The sequence below is a fragment of the Arvicanthis niloticus genome, chromosome 7 (genome assembly GCF_011762505.2).
Source record: "Arvicanthis niloticus isolate mArvNil1 chromosome 7, mArvNil1.pat.X, whole genome shotgun sequence".
Lineage (NCBI taxonomy): Eukaryota > Metazoa > Chordata > Mammalia > Rodentia > Muridae > Arvicanthis > Arvicanthis niloticus.
The window spans coordinates 74,110,070-74,117,082 of record NC_047664.1 but is presented as its reverse complement, the minus strand read 5'-3'; positions in this window follow the sequence as shown (position 1 = coordinate 74,117,082).

The following is a 7,013-nucleotide window of genomic DNA, read 5'->3' as shown; positions in this document are numbered from 1 at the left end:
CACACTGCAGAGAAGTGCTCTAAACTACATCCCAGACCCTATTATGGCTTCTTGAATACAGTTTAACTTTTGACTCTGACAAGTAGAAGTTAGTGATTAAGATCACTCAGCTCTTGACATCAATTTAGAATTCGGCACAATCACTTTCTCCGTGACAGAAGGATATCTCGGAGGAAACAGCCAGTCAGTTACAAATCAGTCTCTGGCTACTGGAGAAAAATATGTTACCACCATTAAATAGAAACTTTAAAAAAAATGTTGACATCTTTATATTTCTCATTTAAAGTGAGTTTATTGTTTGGGCTGCCTACTTTTTGTTAAGTGGATAATTTATTGTTTTAAATGCTTTAACAATGGTTATCTGTCTTGTAGAGGAATTTTAATCCAGCAACATGGCTGCTCTGGGAAGGGGTCACATCCAAAGATGTTCTAGGTCTATGTGATCTGACAGAAGTAACATACCTTTAAGCCTTCTGGCTAGAATATAGACATGCCTTTAGTACACACTTTTATTCCCTAACAATGAAGGTAAAGTTAGTTTGTAGAAAGAAGTAGCCATGTTTGAAAGTAACATCTAATTGAGGGGCAGACAAAGTGACAAATCAGAGAAAGATTCCACAGAATGAGCTAGAAATGTGTCCAACACTCTCATGAGGACAGGAAAGAGAGGTGACTTAAGAATGCAGAGAGAGAGCGAGCGAGAGAGAGAGAGAGAGAGAGAGAGAGAGAGAGAGAGAGAGAGAGAGAGAGATATTAGTACAATGCAGTGGAGTTGAGTTTGTACAGTTCAGTGCAGGTCAGCAGAGGCAGTTAAAGCCAGAAAGACACAGAAGATTTGAATATATTGCCAGAGTTAGTTTGAGGACAAGCAGGAGCAATTCAGTGAGAAGCCAGTTTGAATCAGTCAGCTTGGAGAAGAGTTTGAGCCAGAACAGCTGAGTTGAACCAACCAGCCAGAGTTCAGAAAGAACTAGAAAAGGAGAGCTTGTTCAGCACTGAGTGTCCACAATTACATCTGGTGCAGAAAACCTACATTTACATTGGTGTGTGAAGCAGTCCACAGGAAGAAACCTGGCAGGTCACCCAGTAGGTCTTGATCATTCTGCTGTGGGTCCTCAGTACCTGCTAGGAAGCAGGTATCTGGAGGTCTGCCATGGTGTGCCAGGAACAGTGAGTGTCTCTATCTTTTAAACTTGAACAATCACCAGCACTTACCATCAAGTGGACCATAAATTTGTGAAAGAACTTTCATGACAGGGGTTGGGTTGGGGTGAAGAGATGCTTGTCAAAAGACAGCGGGTTACATGTGCAGAGATACACTTGCAAGAAAGCAAATAAGACAAAGTGGTAAAAGTTGTCCCTAGCCAGCCTCATCCATAGACTTTCCCTAGGAGACAGAGTAAGATGTGACCCATTATTGAGGCTGCTCAGTTCAGTGTCCTGATTAAGCTATAGAATGATAAAAATATCTTGAGTTAAAACTACATTTAGTAGACCTAGCATATATAACAGCATACCTTGGCCTCGCCCACCCTAAATGTACTGAGAACACAGCCTACACTTGTATAGTGATACAACAGAAGCTGGTTTTATAATAGTGCTGATTATCTTTGTATTTAAGATAAATTAATGGAGATTACAATGTGATGTTAGTTTACTTTACCCCTGGATGTACCTAAAGAAGAGAAAAATTTGCTATCTGAATTGATGAGCCTATCTCACACATTTGGACTTTGTCTAGACAACACAATGAAATGTTCTTAGCAGAGAATGAGTCTGAGGGAAGAGCCTGACTCAGGAATAATTTAATGTGACATATCCTTGGAGCACTCCAGGGATGTCTTAAGAATGCATTTATATCTTTCAGGACCAAGCTTAGAGGTGCCAATATGGTCCAGCATTTATATACTATCATAGGCTTTAACGAAACTAGGCTATCTTGAAGCACTGGTGATAGGCTTGCTTACCTTTGTTCCAAAAAGGCTGGGAAAGCACCAATCCCCATGTGCTGTGTACCTGAGTATCCAGGCAGACTTTGAGGGGTTAGTTCTGGGAGACCTAATGTCCTTATGAGGTTATCTAAAAGGTAGCAATCAGCAGGGCCTACAATGGCTCCGAGAGCGTGTGTGTGTGTGTGTGTGTGTGTGTGTGTGTGTGTGTGTGTGTGTGTATGTGTGTACACACATGGGTTGAATGCATCAGTGACAGGATCCAACATGTTTTCCTTACTGGGGGAAATCACTGTGAAAATGTTGAAGGCAGAGAGTCACAGCGTGAATAAATACTAAGCTTTTTAAAGTAGTAAGAATAAAGACTTGTTCTATGTGGGGGGAGAGTATACTTATTTCTTGGGTTATACACGAGGAGATGGCTGGAAAGGATACATTTTTGGAGCAGGGCATGTTGTTGTGCACCTTAAACCCCAGCACTTGGGAGGCAGAGTCAGCGTGACTGATCTCTGTGAGTTTGAAGTCAGCACGGTATAGTGAGTTCCAGGACATGCAGAGCTACGTTAATAGAGATCTTGTCTGAAAAGAAGAAGAAAGGAAGAAAGGAAAAGAAAAGGAAGGAAGGTAAGGAAGATAACGAAAGAAAAAAAGAAGTGAACGAGAGAAAGAAAAAATTGAGGCACTGGTCAAATATCCAACTCCATGAACTAAGGCAAACATTAGTCTCTCAAATTTTCCATAATTTCTGTGATCCTGGAGTCCAAAGCTAGAATTGAAGTGCATTCTACATAGAACATTATTTAATAAAAAACAGCAGATAATTACCGTATGCTTGTTTCCTTCATCCAAACTTAACTTCGAACAGGATTTTATATACACCTATTCATTATATACACATTATATATTTATGACATGACGTAATGTATACATATCATACTTCTTACAATTTTGACACTTGCATTTAAACAAGGTTACTGTTTCCATGCTGCCCCAGTAGATGCCATCCATTTTCTCTTAGCATTACAAAAGTAAAGAATATAGCTTAATGAAATGTAGTGCAAATGTCCTGCCTTTAATACTCAGTACGTGCAAATCAGCAAAAACTTCTCCAAGTTTCAACCAGAAAATGTAATTTTGTATATTTAGAATTGGCAGCAATTTCAAAGACTGATTCAGAGGTTGCAAAGTCCAGGATCAGGGAAATTATACAACTCAGTGAAGAGAGGCAAGGAACATATTAAATATAGGACTGTTCTTTGCTTCTCTCCTTCCATATAAATACTTCAATCTTTAATTTTTCCCCCTTCCTCCCAACCTTTCTGCCACCCCACCCGCACCCCAGAGGGAGGTTTGAGGCTGAACTCGTTACTGTAAATTGAGGATGACCTTGAACTCTGAAACTCGTTTTCATCTCCTGAGTGTTGGGCTTACACATGTGTGCCACCGTACCTGGTTGTGGTGCTGGGGACTGACCCCAGGGCCTGTGTATTCCAGGAAAGTACACTCCTGAGCTACACCCTAGCCTAAACCTTCAATTTCCCAAGTGTTTTTTTTAAAAAAAAGATTTTATTTATTCATTCATTTATTCACTTATTTTATGTATATGACAGCAGCTGTCTTCAGACACACCAGAAGAGGGCTTTGGATCCCATTACAGATGGTTGTGAGCCACCTTGTGGTTGCTGGGAATTGAACTCAGGACTTTTGGAAGAGCAGTCAGTGCTCTTAACAACCGAGCCATCTCTCTAGCCCAATTTCCCAAGATTTTATGCAAGAAGTTTTTGCACTGTTTCAAGACCTTACTGGAGATCAGCTGGGTAGTACACTAGATAGCACTGAGTCGATCATATACTTAAGTAAATATTGAATGTGGCACTGCCTAGGGAGTGGAACGATGAGACCAACCAACAACACTTCAGCTTCCTGGTGCTTACAGTCTCTGCCTGTTCTCAGGCTTGAGATCACTGAGTATAACTACCCCACTCCATGTGGAAGTCACTTCTGCCCTCAGCTGGTAGATGAGACTCCAGGACCTCCATGTGACCTTCCTAAGGAGAATACGTGCTACCCCTCACTTCAGTCCGGCCCATAGCCCAGCAACTCAATTCTGCAGAAGAGCCCCGTGCAGGGCTCTGCTTTACGCCTCACTACACTTGGCCAGAAACTCCTTCATGACAGGATGTTTGGCTTTGGTGTCAGATGTCCTGGAACTGGAGTTACGGTTATAAGCCACTATGTGGGTGCTTGCAGTTGAACCCCAATTCTCTGGAAGAGTAGCAAGTGCTCTCAATAGCTGAGCCAGCTCCAGACACATTGTTTCCACATACACATCCGATTATGTGGTGTTCCTGGTAAGAGCTTCATTTTTATTAGGAGAATGTTTTGTAGGGACTAAGGTACTTCTCCAGCCCTTTTGAACGAATAACCTTTTGGGTGTGGGCTCTGTCTGGAGTCCTTTCTAAATAAAAATCTCAAATAGTGACTTAGTTTATAGTGCCATTATCTCACGTCTAAACATGGGTGGGAAAGGAAAAGGGGTTAGGAACACATGGCAACAACAGTGAACCTGGAAGGTGGCATCTGTGGGGACTATCAAATTCAGTGAGAGCCGTAACCCTAGCATCTCACTCGGGGAGGACCGGGAGTTCAAAGTCCTTCTCAACTAACAGCATTTCAAGCCAGTCTCAGCTATGTGAGCCTCATTTCGTAAAAACAAAACAAAGCACCATCAAAAATACCTGAAAACCAGCTTGAGAGATGGCTCTCAGTTAAGAGAAGTGGCAGCTCTTCCAGGGGTCCTGAGTTCAACTGCCAGCAACCACAGGGTGGCTCAAAACCATCTGTAATGGGATCTGATGCCCTCTGGCATGCAGGTGCATATGCAGATAGAGCACCCATACATTAAATAAATAAATCTTCAAAAAAAAAAAAAAAAAACCGATAACACATAGTCCTACCTTTAAGGAGGAAGCAGAAGATACAAATGAAGAGTATATTATAATGTAACCTTCTGTTACAAATGTCAGTAGGGTTCAGGCAGTGCTTACCTTCAGCAGACTCTGATTTCTTTCCCTCCCCCTGCACTGCTGCCTTTTGTCAGTCATTTAGCCTTTTCCTTTCTGTGAACAGGGCATACCTATCTTGTCAAAAGGTCTTCTTTCTGCATGTCCTTGTCTCCATGGCCACAAGAGGATCCTGGTCAGAGGTAGCCTGCAGACTGTTACACCAGATTCCCAGCCGTGCAAAATCTAGTTCCAAATGCCAGTGTTATTCTGCACCATTCACAACAGCTCTGCTTTTATATCAAACTTTTACTGTAAAATTGATAACTGCAAGAGGGTTTATTTTGGGATCAAGCTGCACATAGATGCTGTCAGGACAAGCAACACAGAGGGTGTCTGGGGTGATTCATGAAGGATTAAAGATGAGTTCTTAGAAGGTGGAAACAAGAGACCCTCAAGGCAGGCAGGTTCAACAACACTTGTGTCTGACAGCCTTGCCAGTCTTGGGAAGCTCCTAGCACAGCATTAAACCAGGAGCTACCTGGCCTTTCTGTTGCTCTTTCTGATGCCACAAAGAGACATAACCAAATTACTGCATCTCGAAATGAAAACTGGGGGAAATAATAATAAAAATCTCAGGACAGTGCTTTCTACTGGCTCAATGTTCTTGTGCTCAGAAATGGTGACCAGGTAAAGATGAAACCCAACTGATTTTTTATTCAAAAAGGCTGGAAATATAATTTAGTGAAGTATTTGCCTAGAATATGCAAGGCTCTGGGCTCACTGTCACACTAGGAGGGAAAACTGTTCACTGTCTCAGAAAGATGACAGTTCTTAAGACATTTCAAACAAGGGACAGAGACAGAGGCTGAGATGGATCAGCAGCTAAGAGCACTTCTGCTCTTCCAGAAGACAGATCCTGTTCCTGGTATCTATAGGGGGTTTCACAACCATCCATAATTCCAGTCCCATGGGATACCTTCCTCTGATCTCCATGGCACCAGGCATGCATGTGGTGCACATACATGCAAGCAAAACACTCATATATACAAATCTTAAAAAAAATTTTTTTAAAGACATTTTGTACTGGCTGGTTTTGTGTCAACTTGACACAAGCTGGAGTTATCACAGAGGAAGAAGCCTCCCTTGAGGAAATGCCTCCCTGAGATCCAGCTGTAAGGCATTTTCTCAATTAATGATCAAGTGTGGGAGGGCCCATTGTGGGTGGTACCATCCCTGGGATGATAGTCTTGGGTTCTATAAGAAAGCAAGCTGAGCAAGCCAGGAGAAGCAAGCCAGTAAGTAACATCCCTCCATGGCCTCTGCATCGGCTCCTGCTTCTTGCTCTGCTTGAGTTCCAGTCCTGACTTCCTTTGGTGATGAAGAGCAATGTGGAAGTGTAAGCTGAATAAACCCTTTCCTCCCCAACTTGCTCCTTGGTCATGATGTTTGTGCAGACCCTGACTAAGACACATTTCAAACATACAAATGGCTCTTTCCATGGTTTCTTGGACATGCCTTGGTGCTAGTCAGAGAAAATTTTAAAATTTAAAATTTTAGTCTCATATGGACTCTAACAGACATGGGAGACTTGTGTAATAAAATGTCTCATACATTGATCCATAAGAAGTTCAAGGTTTTAGGATTAAGTTGGTTCTAGCAGGATGCATGAGGCCTTTGGTTCCTCAACTCCCCATGAACAGGAATAGGCTGAGAAAATTCCATAGAAGCAAACATGAGAGACCTTTATGGAAAAGAGGATTCAGGGTGGAGGGTCAAGAGCCTGCAACAGTAACCAGATGGACAATATCTATGTCCCATTCATAAACCGTATGAAACTGGCTGGACCTCAGAACTGCTAAGGATAAGAGACTGGTGTTTGGCTTTCAGCTCTAACAGCAAGAGCTAGTGACATTCTGCCTAACAGGTTAGCACACTGAGGGTTTACGAAGCAGGTAATTTGATTTCACAGGTCTCCAAGAGGAGAGGAGCTTCACCCAGAGTAACCTACCCAGACCAGACGATATGAGCTGTGTAACGGGACTCCTAGGGAAGAGGTGGG